Here is an 18848-nt window from a genome sequence, read left to right on the forward strand (position 1 = left end):
AATTGCCTTGGCACACTACACCTCTGTGCGTTTTGACCTACCCCCTGTGGTGGGTATCCCAGCTCATGGAGGGGTTATGTTGCTGGTCCGGGATGATATTTACTACGATCCCATCCCGTTGCACACCGGCCTGCAGGCAGTTGCCATCCGCATTACTCTTCCCACTTTTACATTTTCCATTTGTACCGTTTACACTCCATCGTCATCTGCCGTTACCAGGGCAGACATGATGCAACTTATTGCTCAGCTACCTGCACCATTTGTGTTAACTGGAGACTTCAATGCCCACCATCCCCTTTGGGGCTCTCCAGCATCCTGCCCGAGGGGCTCCTTGTTAGCAGACCTTTTCAACCAGCTCAATCTTGTCTGCCTCAATACTGGCGCCCCTACTTTTCTTGCGGACACATCTCACACCTATTCCCATTTAGACCTCTCTATATATACTCCCCAACTTGCACGCCGGTTTGAGTGGTATGCTCTTTCTGATACATATTCGAGCGACCACTTCCCGTGTGTTATCAATCTCCTGCAGCATACCCCCTCTCCGTGCTCCTCTAGTTGGACCATCTCCAAGGCAGACTGGGGGCTTTTCTCTTCCAGGGCGACCTTTCAGGATCAAACCTTCACAAGCTGCGATCCTCAGGTCGCACACCTCACGGAAGTCATTCTCGCTGCTGCTGAATATTCCATCCCTCACCCTACTTCTTCTCCACGTCCCGTACCGGTCCCCTGGTGGTCCGCAGCATGTAGAGACGCTTTACGTGCTCGTCGACGTGCTTTACGCACCTTTAAACGCCACCCTACGATGGCGAATTGTATTAGTTATAAACGATTACGTGCACAGTGTCGTCGTATTATTAAAGAAAGCAAGAAAGCTAGCTGGACTGCTTTCACAAGCACCTTCAACAGTTTTACTTCTTCTTCTGTTGTCTGGGGTAGCCTGCGCCGGTTATCTGGCACTAAGGTCCACTCACCAGTTTCTGGCTTGAAGGTCGCGAATGACGTCCTTGTGGCCCCTGAGGCTGTCTCCAATGCCTTCGGCCGCTTTTTCGCAGAGGTTTCGAGCTCCGCTCATTACCACCCTGCCTTCCTCCCCCGCAAACAGGCAGAGGCGGCTAGGCCACCTAACTTCCGCTCCTCGAATTGTGAAAGTTATAATGCCCCATTCACCATGCGGGAACTCGAAAACGCACTTGGCCGATCACGGTCCTCCGCTCCAGGGCCTGATTCTATTCGTATTCAGATGCTGAAGAACCTTTCTCCTGCGGGTAAAGGTTTTCTTCTTCGTACATACAATCGCATCTGGATTGAGGGACATGGTCCCGCATGCTGGCGCGAGTCTATTGTTGTCCCGATTCCTAAGCCGGGGAAGGACAAGCACTTGCCTTCCAGTTATCGACCCATCTCGCTTACCAGCTGTGTCTGTAAAGTGATGGAGCGAATGGTTAACTCTCGATTGGTTTGGCTGCTCGAGTCTCGACGCCTACTTACCAATGTACAATGTGGATTTCGTAGGCGCCGCTCTGCTGTTGACCATCTGGTTACCTTGTCGACCTTCATTATGAATAACTTCTTGCGGAAGCGCCCGACCGCGGCTGTGTTCTTTAATTTGGAGAAGGCTTACGACACCTGTTGGAGGGCGGGCATTCTCCGCACCATGCATACATGGGGCCTTCGCGGTCGCCTCCCTCTTTTTATTCGTTCCTTTTTAATGGATCGACAGTTCAGGGTACGTGTGGGTTCTGTCCTGTCCGACACCTTTCGCCAGGAGAATGGGGTGCCACAGGGCTCAGTTTTGAGCGTCGCTCTCTTCGCCATCGCGATCAATCCAATAATGGATTGCATCCCAGCTGATGTATCAGGCTCCCTTTTCGTGGACGATTTTACCATCTATTGCAGCGCGCAGTGTACACGTGTCCTGGAGCGCTGTCTTCAGCGTTCTCTTGACCGTCTTTACTCCTGGAGTGTCGCCAATGGCTTCCGTTTTTCTGCCGAGAAGACGGTCTGTATTAACTTCTGGCGCTACAAAGAGTTTCTCCCACCGTCCTTACGACTCGGTCCCGTTGCTCTCCCAATCGTGGAGACAACCAAATTTTTAGGCCTTACATTTGACAGGAAACTTAGCTGGTCTCCACATGTCATATTTGGCCGCCCGTTGTACCCGTTCTTTAAATGTCCTCCGTGTTCTCAGTGGTATGTCGTGGGGAGCGGATCGAACCGTCCTACTTCGTCTATATCGGTCGATCGTCCGCTCCAAGCTGGATTATGGGAGCTTCGTATACTCCTCTGCACGGCCATCCATCTTACGCCGCCTCAACTCCATACAACATCGGGGTTTACGACTTGCGATCGGAGCATTTTATACTAGTCCCGTAGAGTGTATTCATGCTGACGCTGGCGAATTGCCACTCACCTACCGGCGCGATATACTGCTTTGTCGGTATGCCTGTCGGCTACTGTCAATGCCCGACCATCAGTCTTATCGTTCCTTTTTTGACGACTCTCTTGACCGTCAATACGGGTTGTATGTTTCTGCCCTGCTACCCCCTGGAGTTCGCTTTCGTCGCCTCCTTCAACACCTTAATTTTCCACTCCCTGCAACCTCTCGAGTGGGCGAGAGCCACACGCCACCTTGGCTCCAGGCTCAGGTCCGCGTTCACCTTGACCTCAGCTCGCTCCCAAAAGAGGTTACCCCCCGGTTTGGTCTACCACTCCCGTTTTTTGGAACTTCGTTCGAAGTTCATCAACATGACTTTCATTTATACAGATGGCTCTAAGACCAATGACGGGGTCGGGTGTTCCTTTATTGTCGGGGCACAAAGTTTCAAATACCGGCTCCATGGCCATTGTTCGGTCTTCACAGCTGAGCTCTTTGCCCTCTACCAGGCTGTTCTTTACATCTGCCGCCACCGACATTGTGCTTATGTCATCTGCTCCGATTCCCTGAGCGCCATCCAGAGCCTCAGTGATCCGTATCCGGTTCACCCTTTCCCGCACCGGATCCAACGCTCTCTTCGGCAGCTGGTGGACGTCGGTTCTCCGGTTAGCTTTATGTGGGTCCCTGGCCATGTCGGTATCCCTGGGAACGAAGCTGCAGATGCCGCGGCCAAGGCTGCGGTCCTCCAGCCTCGGACAGCTTCTTGTTGTGTCCCTTCGTCAGATTTTAGCAGGGTTATTTGTCGGCGCATTTTATCGCTGTGGCATGCCGATTGGGCTGCCCTTACAGCCAACAAGCTTCGGGCCTTGAAACCTCTTCCCGTGGCTTGGACGTCGTCCTCACGCCCTTCTCGGCGGGAGGAGGTAGTTTTGGCCCGGTTAAGAATTGGACACTGCCGGTTCAGCCATCGCCATCTGCTGACGGCTGCGCCGGCGCCGTTCTGTCCATGTGGGCAATTGCTGACGGTCCGCCACACCCCCCAGGGGGTCCACAACTCTTTTGTGGATACGTGCGTAGCGAGCACGGGACCCCGAGCTAATGTGGCCTTCCTTCCTTTCCGGGCTGCATACCTTCCCTTTCCGCATCCTTCCCCATCCCTATCTTCGCCCCTCCTCCCCTCACCTCTGGCTCTTTCCTTCCCTTTCTCCCCATCTGGGAGTATGGTTTGTGCCTACGTCCGGAGACGGACGCTCGTAAATGTACTGCATTCTTTGCCTTCCTTGCTTTTATGTCTTCTTCCTTCCTTTGTCCTTCTGTCTTCTTCCTTCCTTTGTCCTTCTCTTTTCCTTACCTCTTCTCTTTCTCTTTTCTCCGCTGCGGCGTTTGAGACCTCTCTTCCTTCCTTTCCCTTTCTCTTTCTTCCTCCCTGTGCGTGTCTGAAGGCCGACCCACGCCCTTCGTGCGTAGCCGGTGACGGGGTAACGCGTAATTCCCCGCCCTGGGTAGACAGGTAGGACACGTACGTACCCCCTGGTAACGGCCAGGCCCAGGGAGGGTGATTACCCGAGCTGATACCTTCCGAAAATGCCGATTGGTCCCTCCGTCCGTTTGTCGGGAGGTGTGACCTGAGGTGTGAACAATCACCTAAGGCGGGAGTGCCCTCAGAGAGGGCCCCCACAAGGGAGGAGCGCGCCATCGGAGACGCCGGTAATCATGGGGGATTCTTCCGCAATGGTTTCCTCACCTTCCACTAAGTCTGCTCACAAACGTAAGTATACTGAGTCTCAGCCACAGACGATTCTTCCATCGTTGCCACAGTTCCTTGTTGTTTCTCGGTCTGATGAAGGTCACGACTTCTCCACGGTCAACCCTTTCATTATTCAGAAAGGAGTCGACGCAATAGCAGGTCCTGTAAAGTCTTGTTCCAGATTACGGAATGGCACCCTGTTGTTAAAAACAGTAAGTGCCCTCCAGGCACAAAAATTGCTGCGTACTTCTCTGCTCCACACCTTCCCTGTCCGGGTGGAACCACACCGTACCTTGAATTCCTCGCGTGGAGTCGTTTATACACGCTCCCTCGATGGATTGTCTGACGAAGAAATTCAGCACTATCTGTCTGACCAGGGCGTAACGGCAGTTCATAGAGTAATGAAAAGGGTTGACACGAACATCATTCCAACCCGCACTGTCTTCTTGACATTTGACACAGTTCAACTCCCATCGAAAATCAAAGCAGGCTATGAGATAATTTCCGTTCGCCCTTACGTCCCAAACCCTACGCGTTGCTATCGATGTCAGCGGTTCAATCACACCAGCCAGTCCTGTTCCAATCCAGCCAAATGTGTTATGTGTGGCAAGGATGCCCATGAGGGTGCTTGTCCACCTCCATCCCCTCGCTGCATCAACTGTATGGGTGACCACGCTGCTTCCTCTCGAGATTGCCCAGTTTTTAAGGACGAGAAGCTCATCCAGGAAATAAGGGTGAAGGAAAAGGTGTCGACCTTTGCTGCTCGAAAATTATTCGCCAGTCGCAAGCCCACCGTGCCTCAGACAGGAAAATACAGCACTGTCCTTGCTTCTCCTCGGCCAACAAAGGAGGCGGCCACGCAGGTCGGGTTCTGCTACATCTCGAGCCCAAAAGTCGGACGCCAAGTCTTCGAAAAAAGAGCATACTCGTGAAGAGTTTTTACGTACCGCAGCTTCACAACCATCGGTTCCTCCTTCATCTAAACAACATTCTTCCAAGAAGGCTACAAAGAAACCCACTTCCTCTCCTTCTCCGCCAAGGCGTGCCCCCTCTACAGCACCACCTGGCGGAAATCGCCCTCGGCCATCTTCTGTGTCGCCGAGGCGCACTGCTGGTGGCCGGTCAACCGGCCGATCGCTGGTGGCAGGGACTGCTCCTGACCAACTTATGGATCAGGATCTTCTGCCTTCGGCTGAATGCCATTCCATGCTGTCGGTTGCTAGCTCCGAGCAGTCTTTGAGTTGACAGCGACTTTGGTCACATTCCTCCATTCTCTTTTCACCCCATGTCCATTATCCACTGGAATATCCGCGGCATTCGAGCCAATAGGGATGAATTGTCGGTCCTCTTACGCTCCTACTCGCCGGTCATCTTCTGTCTTCAGGAAACAAAGCTGCGTCCCCATGACCGCCTTGTTCTCCCTCATTTTCAGTCTGTCCGATATGATCTCCCCTCTGTTGAAGGCTCTCCAGCCCATGGAGGACTCATGATTCTTCTCCGTGATACTCTCCATTATCACCTAATCCCCTTAAACACTTCCTTCCAAGCTGTCGCCATCCGTCTTTCCCTTTCTGGATACACGTTCTCTCTTTGTACTGTATACATTCCATCATCCACACCAATGGCATGAGCTGATCTCCTTCATCTTCTTGGTCAGCTTCCACCCCCCTATTTGCTGGTTGGGGACTTCAATGCCCACCACCCGCTTTGGGGATCTCCACATCCTTGTCCACGTGGCTCCATATTGCTAGACGTCTTCCACCAAGCGGATCTAGTTTGCCTCAACACTGGGGTCCCCACATTTTTGTCTGCCTCCACGACAGCCTTATCTCATTTGGACCTTGCGGTCGGTACTGTTCCGCTAGCTCGGCGCTTCGAATGGTTCGCCCTTGATGATACACACTCGAGTGACCACTTTCCATGTGTCCTCAGACTGCAGCCTCAACTGCCATATATGCGCCCGCGACGCTGGAAGTTTGCCCAAGCCGATTGGACACTTTTTTCGTCTCTCGCGACATTCGATGACCGTCGCTTTCCCAGCGTCGACGATGAGGTCACACACATTACCGACGTTATCCTTACAGCTGCGGAACGTTCAATACCACGCACCTCCGCATTGCCCCGGCGCACCCCAGTTCCTTGGTGGAACGAGGCATGCCGTGACGCAATCCGTGAGCGGCGACGTGCTCTTCGCATTTTCCGTCACCATCCTACTTTGCCCAACTGTATCCGCTATAAGCAGCTCCGTGCGCGATGCCGTCGCGTCATCCGCGATAGCAAGAAGGCAAGCTGGAAATTCTTTATTAGCTCATTTAACACCTTCACTCCCTCCTCGGAAGTTTGGAGTCGGCTTCGACGGTTCTCAGGCGCGCCTAGTTTCTCCCCGGTTTCTGGGCTCACTGTCGCGCATGATACCTTAGTGGACCCCGTCGCAATTTCTAACTCGTTGGGTCAGCACTTTGCTGAGATTTCGAGCTCTTTAAATTACCCGCCAGCGTTTCTCCCGAAGAAACGTGCAGCGGAAGTGCGACCTCTTGCTTTCTCCTCCCAAAATCTCGAAAGCTACAATACTGTTTTCTCCATGCGGGAACTCCAACATGCCCTCTCATCTTCTCGCTCCTCCGCCCCAGGACCGGATGGTATCCATGTCCAAATGTTGCTGCATTTATCCACCCATAGTCTGCGTTACCTCCTTCGCCTTTATAATCGGATTTGGACCGACAGCACCTTTCCCAGACGGTGGCGGGAAGCTATTGTCGTTCCCGTTCCGAAACCTGGAAAGGACAAACATCTCCCCTCTAGCTATCGCCCCATTTCTCTCACGAGTAGTGTCTGTAAGGTTTTGGAGCGTATGGTGAATTACCGTTTAGCTTGGTGGCTGGAATCCCGCAGTCTTTTAACACCAGCCCAATGCGGATTTCGGAAGCATCGTTCTGCAGTTGACCATCTTGTCGCTCTCTCCACTTATATCATGAACAATTTTCTCCGGCAACGCCAAACGGTAGTAATATTTTTTGATCTGGAGAGAGCATACGATACCTGCTGGAGGACAGGCATCCTCCGCACACTGTTCTCTTGGGGCTTTCGCGGCCGGCTGCCCCTTTTTCTTCGCGAATTTATGGCAGAGCGCACTTTTCGGGTGCGGGTGAACACTACTCTCTCCCGTACTTTCTCCCAAGAAAACGGGGTACCCCAGGGATCCGTGCTGAGTGTTGTACTGTTTGCCATCGCCATAAATCCAATTATGGATTGTCTCCCTCCTGATGTCTCGGGCTCCCTCTTTGTGGACGATTTTGCGATCTACTACAGCTCTCAACGGACCAGCCTTCTTGAACGACGTCTTCAAGGATGTCTCGATCGCCTCCACTCGTGGAGCATCGAAACTGGCTTCCGTTTTTCACCCAGTAAGACCGTTTGTGTCAATTTTTGGCGACGGAAGGAGTTTCTTCCGCCCTCCTTACATCTAGGTCCTGTCAACCTTCCGTTTTCAGACGTCGCTAAATTCTTGGGTCTTATGTTTGACAGAAAACTATGCTGGTCCTCCCACGTTTCCTATCTTTCGGCTCGCTGTCTGCGATCGCTTAACACCCTCCGTGTCCTGAATGGTACCTCCTGGGGAGCGGACCGAGTGGTCCTTCTCCGCCTCTATCGCGCCTTAGTGCGCTCGAAATTGGATTATGGAAGCATAGTCTACTCCTCTGCTCGGCCGTCTATTCTTCGGCGTCTCGACTCTATCCACCACCGTGGATTACGTTTAGTGTCTGGAGCTTTTTACACTAGCCCTGTGGAAAGCCTTTATGCTGAGACTGCTGAACCTCCGCTGTCCAATCGGCGAGCAGTCCTCCTGAGTCGTTATGCTAGCCGTCTGTCTTCCATGCCTGCTAATCCAGCCCACGACCTTTTTTTCGACGCCTCCTTTGATGTAGGGTATGCAGGCCGCCCCTCCTCCCTACTACCCCCGGGAGTCCGCTTCCATCAACTGCTCCATTCTCTTTCCTTCCGCTTTCCTAAAACCTTCCTGACAACTTGGGGTACAGCACCGCCTTGGCTCCGTCCCCGGATCTGCCTGCTCCGTGACCTTTGTCAATTTCCCAAGGATAGTACCCCTACACTTGTTTATCGTCGGGCATTTGCTGCTCTATGTGCAGAAATGACGGACGCCACATTTATTTACACCGACGGCTCGAAAACATCGTTAGGTGTAGGGAGTGCCTATATTGTTGGCGACACCCCAAATCGCTTTCGGCTTCCCGACCAGTGTTCGGTTTATACTGCGGAGCTTTACGCTGTTCTCCAGGCTGTCCACTACATCCGCCGCCATCAGCGGATACAGTACGTTATCTGCTCAGATTCTCTCAGCTCTCTCCTCAGTCTCCAAGCTCTTTACCCTGTGCACCCTCTGGTCCACCGGATTCAGGACTGTCTGCGCTTGCTTCACCTGAGGGGCGTCTCGGTGGCGTTCCTCTGGCTCCCGGGACACGCTGGTATCTGTGGGAATGAGGCGGCCGATATAGCGGCCAAGGCCGCAGTCTCTCTTCCTCGGCCAGCTATTCAGTCGCTTCCCTTCACCGATCTTCGGAACGATTTATGTCGCCATGTTGCGCATTTATGGCATGCCCATTGGTCGGCACTTCCCTGTAATAAATTGCGGGAAGTGAAAGCCCTTCCTTGCGCTTGGACTTCTTCCTCCAGAACGCGTCGTCGGGAGGAGGTAATTTTAGCTAGACTCCGGATAGGGCATTGTCGTTTTAGCCATCGACATCTTTTAAGCGGCGATCCTCCCCCCAATCTGTCCCCACTGCTCTCAGCTGTGGACGGTAAGACACCTTTTAATTGAATGCCCCTATTTTAATCCGTTACGCTCCCGTCTACAGCTATCGCCTGATCTATCGTCGATTTTAGCAGATGACACGCGCTCCGCCGACCGCGTTCTACAGTTTATTAGTGACAGTGAAATGACGTCAGTCATTTGAAGCTTTTTTGGGGACAATCACCCCCTGTCTGTAGTGGATTTTTAAGCATTCTTTCTACTTTTAGTTTCTCCAATTTTATGAGTTTGTTCCCATTGCTGCTGGTTTTCAATTTCGGTTTTTTACTGTCTTAAGTCACGGGCTGGGCGCTAATGACCATAGAAGTTTTGCGCCCTAAAACCACAACAACAACAAACAACACCCCCCAGGGGGTCCACAACTCTTTTGTGGATACGTGCGTAGCGAGCACGGGACCCCGAGCTAATGTGGCCTTCCTTCCTTTCCGGGCTGCATACCTTCCCTTTCCGCATCCTTCCCCATCCCTATCTTCGCCCCTCCTCCCCTCACCTCTGGCTCTTTCCTTCCCTTTCTCCCCATCTGGGAGTATGGTTTGTGCCTACGTCCGGAGACGGACGCTCGTAAATGTACTGCATTCTTTGCCTTCCTTGCTTTTATGTCTTCTTCCTTCCTTTGTCCTTCTGTCTTCTTCCTTCCTTTGTCCTTCTCTTTTCCTTACCTCTTCTCTTTCTCTTTTCTCCGCTGCGGCGTTTGAGACCTCTCTTCCTTCCTTTCCCTTTCTCTTTCTTCCTCCCTGTGCGTGTCTGAAGGCCGACCCACGCCCTTCGTGCGTAGCCGGTGACGGGGTAACGCGTAATTCCCCGCCCTGGGTAGACAGGTAGGACACGTACGTACCCCCTGGTAACGGCCAGGCCCAGGGAGGGTGATTACCCGAGCTGATACCTTCCGAAAATGCCGATTGGTCCCTCCGTCCGTTTGTCGGGAGGTGTGACCTGAGGTGTGAACAATCACCTAAGGCGGGAGTGCCCTCAGAGAGGGCCCCCACAAGGGAGGAGCGCGCCATCGGAGACGCCGGTAATCATGGGGGATTCTTCCGCAATGGTTTCCTCACCTTCCACTAAGTCTGCTCACAAACGTAAGTATACTGAGTCTCAGCCACAGACGATTCTTCCATCGTTGCCACAGTTCCTTGTTGTTTCTCGGTCTGATGAAGGTCACGACTTCTCCACGGTCAACCCTTTCATTATTCAGAAAGGAGTCGACGCAATAGCAGGTCCTGTAAAGTCTTGTTCCAGATTACGGAATGGCACCCTGTTGTTAAAAACAGTAAGTGCCCTCCAGGCACAAAAATTGCTGCGTACTTCTCTGCTCCACACCTTCCCTGTCCGGGTGGAACCACACCGTACCTTGAATTCCTCGCGTGGAGTCGTTTATACACGCTCCCTCGATGGATTGTCTGACGAAGAAATTCAGCACTATCTGTCTGACCAGGGCGTAACGGCAGTTCATAGAGTAATGAAACGGGTTGACACGAACATCATTCCAACCCGCACTGTCTTCTTGACATTTGACACAGTTCAACTCCCATCGAAAATCAAAGCAGGCTATGAGATAATTTCCGTTCGCCCTTACGTCCCAAACCCTACGCGTTGCTATCGATGTCAGCGGTTCAATCACACCAGCCAGTCCTGTTCCAATCCAGCCAAATGTGTTATGTGTGGCAAGGATGCCCATCTCGAGCCCAAAAGTCGGACACCAAGTCTTCGAAAAAAGAGCATACTCGTGAAGAGTTTTTACATACCGCAACTTCACAACCATCGGTTCCTCCCTCATCTAAACAACATTCTTCCAAGAAGGCTACAAAGAAACCCAGTTCCTCTCCTTCTCCGCCAAGGCGTGCCCCCTCTACAGCACCACCTGGCGGAAATCGCCCTCGGCCATCTTCTGTGTCGCCGAGGCGCACTGCTGGTGGCCGGTCAACCGGCCGATCGCTGGTGGCAGGGACTGCTCCTGACCAACCTATGGATCAGGATCTTCTGCCTTCGGCTGAATGCCATTCCATGCTGTCGGTTGCTAGCTCCGAGCAGTCTTTGAGTTGACAGCAACTTTGGTCACATTCCTCCATTTTCTTTTCACCCCATGTCCATTATCCACTGGAATATCCGCGGCATTCGAGCCAATAGGGATGAATTGTCGGTCCTCTTACGCTCCTACTCGCCGGTCATCTTCTGTCTTCAGGAAACAAAGCTGCGTCCCCATGACCGCTTTGTTCTCCCTCATTTTCAATCTGTCCGATATGATCTCCCCTCTGTTGAAGGCTCTCCAGCCCATGGAGAACTCGTGATTCTTCTCCGTGATACTCTCCATTATCACCCAATCCCCTTAAACACTTCCTTCCAAGCTGTCGCCGTCCGTCTTTCACTTTCCGGATACACGTTCTCTCTTTGTACTGTATACATTCCATCGTCCACACCAATGGCACGAGCTGATCTCCTTCTTGGTCAGCTTCCATCCCCCTATTTGCTGGTTGGGGACTTCAATGCCCACCACCCGCTTTGGGGATCTCCACACCCTTGTCCACGTGGCTCCGTATTGCTAGACGTCTTCCACCAAGCGGATCTAGTTTGCCTCAACACTGGGGTCCCCACATTTTTGTCTGCCTCCACGACAACCTTATCTCATTTGGACCTTGCGGTCGGTACTGTTCCGCTAGCTCGGCGCTTCGAATGGTTCGCCCTTGATGATACACACTCGAGTGACCACTTTCCATGTGTCCTCAGACTGCAGCCTCAACTGCCATATATGCGCCCGTGACGCTGGAAGTTTGCCCAAGCCGATTGGACACTTTTTTCGTCTCTAGCGACATTCGATGACCGTCGCTTTCCCAGCGTCGGCGATGAGGTCACACACATTACCGACGTTATCCTTACAGCTGCGGAACGTTCAATACCACGCACCTCCGAATTGCCCCGGCGCCCCCCAGTTCCTTGGTGGAACGAGGCATGCCGTGACGCAATCCGTGAGCGGCGACGTGCTCTTCGCATTTTCCGTCACCATCCTACTTTGCCCAACTGTATCCGCTATAAGCAGCTCCGTGCGCGATGCCGTCGCGTCATCCGCGATAGCAAGAAGGCAAGCTGGAAATTCTTTATTAGCTCATTTAACACCTTCACTCCCTCCTCGGAAGTTTGGAGTCGGCTTCGACGGTTCTCAGGCGCGCCTAGTTTCTCCCCGGTTTCTAAAACCACAAAAAAAAAAAAAAATGGTCCGCCACATTTAATGTCGTGTCCGGATTTTAACGCACTGCGTCTCGATCTTAACCTGCCATGTACTTTAGATGCCGTTTTAGCGGATGACCCACGAGCAGCTGCTCGAGTTCTTCGTTTTATCAATTTGACAAATCTCACTAAGGACATTTGATGATGCTGTTTTTTAATCCTATGCCTGTCAGTCTCTTTTATCGTGTTTTCCCTTTTAGTTGTTGTTTTAAACTTGTCTCGCGGTGCATTCTTAACGTCGTTAGGGCGCTAATGACCATTGAAGTTGTGCGCCCTAAAACCACAAAAAACAAAAAAAAAGCTAGAGCCCTGAGGGGATAGTCGTGAGGATCGTACCCAAAACCACCAGCTGAAGTAATGTGGAAGGACACGCATGCGTGTTTGTACTGGGACGTGCAGGGAACCCTGTTTCTATCCTCAAGTAACAAGCGGCACTATGTCTCATAAACCACCTCAGTTTTCGACTTTCATAGTAACAATATAAAGAGTAAAGCGATACTGCCATTGAAAACGCTTCAAAAGGGATAAAGATTCATGTAGAACGATAAACATACTCGTCAAGGATCACTGTTGTGCACAACAGCGATATTACATCATACCAATATACAGGGTGTTTCAGTAGTGCACATGGAAAGTACGGGCCAAAAGTAGCTAGAGAGATCCAGTAAACGCGGGTGCGCATATCATCGCTTGCCAGGTTATCATATTAATTATAGATGGCAACAAACTATAAATGCCGATGGCTGCCACGGTATTTACATTGGTATCCTAAAGTTTGGAATCGACTAATCGTTTACGCATCCCCCCACTAATTCCCTCCCCTCTCCTCCCACCCCCCTTCCTCCCCGTGCACTCTGGCCTCACAATCAGTTACGAATATGAAGACATCATGGAGAGAGAGGTTACACCAATGAAGAATACGCTGGAATGACCTTCATGTGTGGCAGAGCCGATGGCTGGCAATGGCAGTACCTACTGCAGCCTGCAGCCTACATCCTTCTGAATCTGCTTAGTGTATTCATCTCTTGGTCTCCCTCTACGATTTTTACCCTCCACGTTGCCCTCCAGTACCAAATTGGTGATCCCTTGATGCCTCAGAACATTTAATCTTCAGCATTCTTCTGTAGCACCACGTTTCGAAAGCTTCTATTCTCTTCTTGTCCAAACTATTTATCGTCCATGTTTCACTTCCGTACATGGCTACACTCCATACAAATACTTTCAGAAATGACTTCCTGACACTTAAACCTATACTCGATGTTAACAGATTACTCTCCTTCAGAAACGCTTTCCTTGCCATTGCCAGTCTACATTTTACATCCTCTCTACTTCGATCATCAGTTATTTTGGTCCCCAAATAGCAAAACTCCTTTACTACTTTAAGTGTCTCATTTCCTAATCTAATTCCCTCAGCATCATCCGCTTTAATTCGACTACATTCCATTATCCTCGTTTTGCTTTTGTTGATGTTCATGGGATTGATCTGTGACGTGTTGAATATCTTACTTGTATCTGTCAGTTGGTATGGAGAAATTTGGGGGTTTTCTTTATATAGTCTTGCGTGATTAATTCCTGGCGCTATGGAAAGCCGTCATTTAGTTACCTGTGATTTGCTATCTGTTATGTGTTACTTTCCGATAACAAATAAATTTTTTTCTGATTACCATTAACATATGACGATAAATGTTAATTGTTAAAATATTATTCCAAATGATGTCTATGTAGATGACGTGACATCATTCGTTTACTCTTAGAAGAAAAACGAGTGTTAATTGTGCGTTTATGGACGGTCAGTGTCGGGATCAGTGATTACGATTCCAGAAATAATTGATTGTGCAATTGAACTTCGACCACAGTCGTGTAGGGCGAATTGTGAGCTTGAAAATTGGTTCTAGATGTGTGCAGGTCAATTTCGTGGCAGGCTGGTAAGCGTCCCGAGTGTATCGCGGCCGATGGTTTGCTTTAAACTCGCGAAAATACAATTTACGCGAATTCTTAGTTATCGCGAAAGGGTAGAATATTCGATGAGCCATTGTGGAGGACGTAAGTTTCGATACAAAGATCATTTTCAAAATCCAATATAAATGCTGTTGATTGAAGTAGCCTATCAACCCAAAAGCTCATACGTGGTGATCAGCAGAAACAGTGTACTATTTTTCATGCACACTATATTTCGCGCCCACAAATCACCCACACCTCGATATAAACATTTGAAAGAATTTGATTAAATAAAAGGAAAAATATGGAGTTTATTCGAATATTTTGTTATTTCATGAACAGTGATATTTTCTTGTGGTGGTGTAGAGCCTTACGTATTATTAATATTACGATCAGTCTGTCACAAGTGCTGTCGTTAAAAGTCAAGTATTGGGCCTGATTAACAACCAGCTACTCGTTAAAGTCTCAAATAACGCTGCATCGAAACCCACTACCTTAATAATATATTAAGCTAGCTATTCCGGAATCAGGTGATACCGTGACCGTGTAGTTGTGTGTTGTCGACAACAAATAGGTACACTCAAACATAAAAATTTCTCATGCTCTGACATGGAAGAGGGAAAGAAGAGACGACAACGACGACATACGCGTATACATGTACAAACGGTATACGTGGCGCCTTAAAAGACAACACAACGGACGTCACGGTATACTATGAAGAAATTTTCTCTGCAGGCAGCCCAATAGGCGTACATTAAGCTGGCTATATCAACGCCTTAAAGAAACCGGGAGTTCCGCACATGTACGAGAAGGTCGACCCACATCCATAACACCCGATGCTGAGAAAAGGGTGTTACTCTGATATTCGTGTACAATGCGTACTTCAACGAGGAGGATTGCTACCCAAGAGTGTGTCCTGAGCCGTAGCAGTGTGTGGCGGATTTTACATCTATCCATATAATCTCCAGCGAGTGTAAGTCCTCAACAATGCAGACTTCCCTTTTAGAGCGAATTTCTGCCAATGGGTGAAACAACAGTGCATCTTGAATCCCTGCCTACAAGCAGTATTTTGTTCAAAGATGAGGCTGGATTTACCCGTGAGGGTATTTTTAATTACGATAAGTGTCACATTTGGGCCGATTTCAGTCCTAACGGAGCACATGTATGACAACATCAGCAGCATTATTCGATGAAGTTAAAGGCAGTACTGCTCGGACACCATGTAACTGGACCACTCTTCATACCACAAAGACTAACCGGACAGCAGTGCATGCGGTTTCTGCGGACTATACTTCCAGACTTACACGATGATGTCCCACTGAACCAACGCCTGAACATGTGGCTGATGCATGACGCTGCTACAGCACATTTTCATCTACGAGTGCGCCTGCTTCCAATTTGGACGTAACGCTCAACATTGGATAGGCAGAGCAATGCCTATGCTGTGGCCTCCACAGTCTCCGGATTTAAATCTCACGGATTGCTGTGGTGGGGTCATGTCTAAAGCCAGGTCTACGCTACCGAGATCAGCTCTCTTGAGGAACTAGACTTGCGGATTGAAGCAGCGCTCCACCATGTACGGGATTTCCTAGAACTGCCTGAGAGGATTCGTAACTCATTTTAGAGACGAGTTCATTGTTTCATTCAGACGCATGGACCACATTTTGAACACTCTCTTTAACGTTTAGAGATGCCGTGTGTTCCTTGACACTGATGAACTGGAAGAGTCAATGTGCTGTATGTCTACAACGGTTGATTTATGTACCCATGTGTATTGGGACGTTTGAATAGTTTTTGCTTGTGCTTTGAGAAGTGATGGTGAAAATTTCAAATACAGGGTGTTTCCATGTGTGAATTAAATTCGCAACACAGCGATGTTACAAAATGATTCGTGATAACAACTGCAACAAGCCCGGACATGCAATAACTAGAAAATCCTTGCGCGACCAGAACATCTGAAAGAGCATAAGGTCCCATTCACCTGCAGAGTTTTCTTTAATCAGTGTGTAGCTCATTTTTCTTTAGTCAGTCACCCATACTCTGCGGTAGTATGGTGTCAGTGTATTCGGCTGACGGTCGTACAAGTATCCAAAAGGTTTAATAACTTTTCTACTTGTTACTTGTCTCTGTGCAGAAGCAGAATGAGGAGACTAATTTCACGTGAATTTTCTGTTACTAAAACTTGACTGCCTCCACTCACCGCTTGGAATAAAGAGTTAATGACAAACCCAATATCTTTAGGCAAATACTAGACTTACCTGTGATTTAAGAGTACTCTCCAGGTTATGAAAGAGCTTCCAATTAAAAACACAGTTCAGTGTTTGCATATGTTGCAGGACTGTTTCTGGGAACCGTTCCGTAACACCGTACAATAAGCAGATTCTCATAACCTCACATCAGTCCACTATCGAACTGAATAATAAATTGCAGCTGTAGATTACAAGTGATTGTCAGCTGTCGTGTTATCCTAAAACACATTCAGATGACAGCAGGGAACAAGAGAGACGTTTTGGAGCCACAGTGGCCAACACAGGCGGCCAGCCTGCAGCGTGCTTCCGAGAGGGTGGGAGGTCAGCGCGGGGGGAGTGTCTGACGAGCGGCAGTGAGGCAGAAGCTTCGCCGAGCGGCGCTATCGTCCGCCAAACGTGGGGACGGGCGCTGGAGATCCGTATCTTGCGAGTGGAAACGGAGCCTCGAGCTTCACAAGCTTAACCGAGCGAAACATAGCCCAGAGAAGCGGACGCGAGCTCTCTGGGGAGAATTGTGATCATTCAGAACTCAGACCCTTAAGAGCCCAGCCAATCAGATTTAGCATTCCTTGTTGGAAATAAATCACATCTATTAACTAAATTTCGTACCTTCGTCTTATAACTTCTACTTCGTAACCTCGACTGCTGATTCGCGAGCTTCAGCCAGCAGCTGATCGTGGAAAATGTTCGGCCGTCCGACACTCGGCCGCAGGCGAGGGCCGCTGACGTCGCAGCACTTCCGCCGCCCACAGCTGCTACCGTGTGAGGCGTAGGGAATTTTGAGCCAATTTATAATATTACGGTGTCAGAGCCTCACTCTGAACATCTGCCGTGTGACCACCGTAAACAATTTGCCTGCAAAATATAGAATTGTGACGTATTACCTTCTGTAGTCCTATGTATTACTTCGAGATTCTCTTGTGTACGGATTACTTTTATGACAGTCACTACATACCTACACGACTAAACTCGATTTCCCATCCCTCTTCCCCCCTCCCGACTCTCATGTAAGATTTACCAGATTTGCGTTGCCACAGGTCCTCATTATTGAATGTTTATTTAGATGTTGCCACTGGTTGTCATAATTACGTATGTAGCATTAAGTGTTTAAAGGCTCATTTGCATTAATTGTGGATTGTCTGAGACTTGATAGGCGAATAAATACTAGTAATCATAATACGTCTATTACTCTGCTCTGACATACCCACATTCTAACAAAGGCTATCGGCCATCCATTCGACAACTGAATCAGTTTAGTTATCTTCATCTGAGTAACGTCGCACTCTGTGTTTTAAATCCCCTTCTTCAGCATGACGATGCCAGACGACGGACGAGCACTACTGCATCTGCAACAGCCCGGCGTCTCGTGCTCACCGTCATCGACCATCGACCATCTTCCATCTTCCATCTTCCATATAATCCCGTCTTGGCCACATACGAGTTTGTCTCTTTCCAGAACTTGGAGAACACCTTCGAGAACTTGACTTTGTTGACAACCTCAAGTCTGCTTGTACTGCTTCACCACTACCAAAGTCAACCACTCTACAGTAACCGTATCAACAAATTGGTCCTCATCGGGAGAAATATGGACATCGCCAGGATGACTATGTCGAGAAATAAATACGTAGACGTGAAGAGCAAATCTACATCTATACTCCGCAAGCCACCCAACGGTGTGTGGCGGAGGGCACTTTACGTACCACTGTCATTACCTCCCTTTCCTGTTCCAGTCGCGTATGGTTCGCGGGAAGAACGACTGTCTGAATGCCTCTGTGCGCGCTCTAATCTCTCTAATCTCTCTAATTTTACATTCGTGATCTCCTCGGGAGGTATAAGTAGGGGGAAGCAATATATTCGATACCTCATCCAGAAACGCACCCTCTCGAAACCTGGCGAGCAAGCTACACCGTGATGCAGAGCGCCTCTCTTGCAGAGTCTGCCACTTGAGTTTGTTAAACATCTCCGTAACGCTATCACGGTTACCAAATAACCCTGTGACGAAACGCGCCGCTCTTCTTTGGATCTTCTCTATCTCCTCCGTCAACCCGATCTGGTACGGATCCCACACTGATGAGCAATACTAAAGTATAGGTCGAACGAGTGTTTTGTAAGCCACCTCCTTTGTTGATGGACTACATTTTCTAAGGACTCTCCCAATGAATCTCAACCTGGTACCCGCCTTAGCAACAATTAATTTTATATGATCATTCCACTTCAAATCGTTCTGCACGCATACTCCCAGATATTTTACAGAAGTAACTGCTACCAGTGTTTGTTCCGCTGTCATATAATCATACAATAAAGGATCCTTCTTTCTATGTATTCGCAATACATTACATTTGTCTATGTTAAGGGTCAGTTGCCACTCCCTGCACCAAGTGCCTATCCGCTGCAGATCTTCCTGCATTTCGCTACAATTTTCTAATGCTGCAACTTCTCTGTATACTACAGCATCATCCGCGAAAAGCCGCATGGAACTTCCGACACTAT

Source organism: Schistocerca cancellata, chromosome 3 (assembly GCF_023864275.1).
Source record: "Schistocerca cancellata isolate TAMUIC-IGC-003103 chromosome 3, iqSchCanc2.1, whole genome shotgun sequence".
In the NCBI taxonomy this organism is placed as follows: domain Eukaryota; kingdom Metazoa; phylum Arthropoda; class Insecta; order Orthoptera; family Acrididae; genus Schistocerca; species Schistocerca cancellata.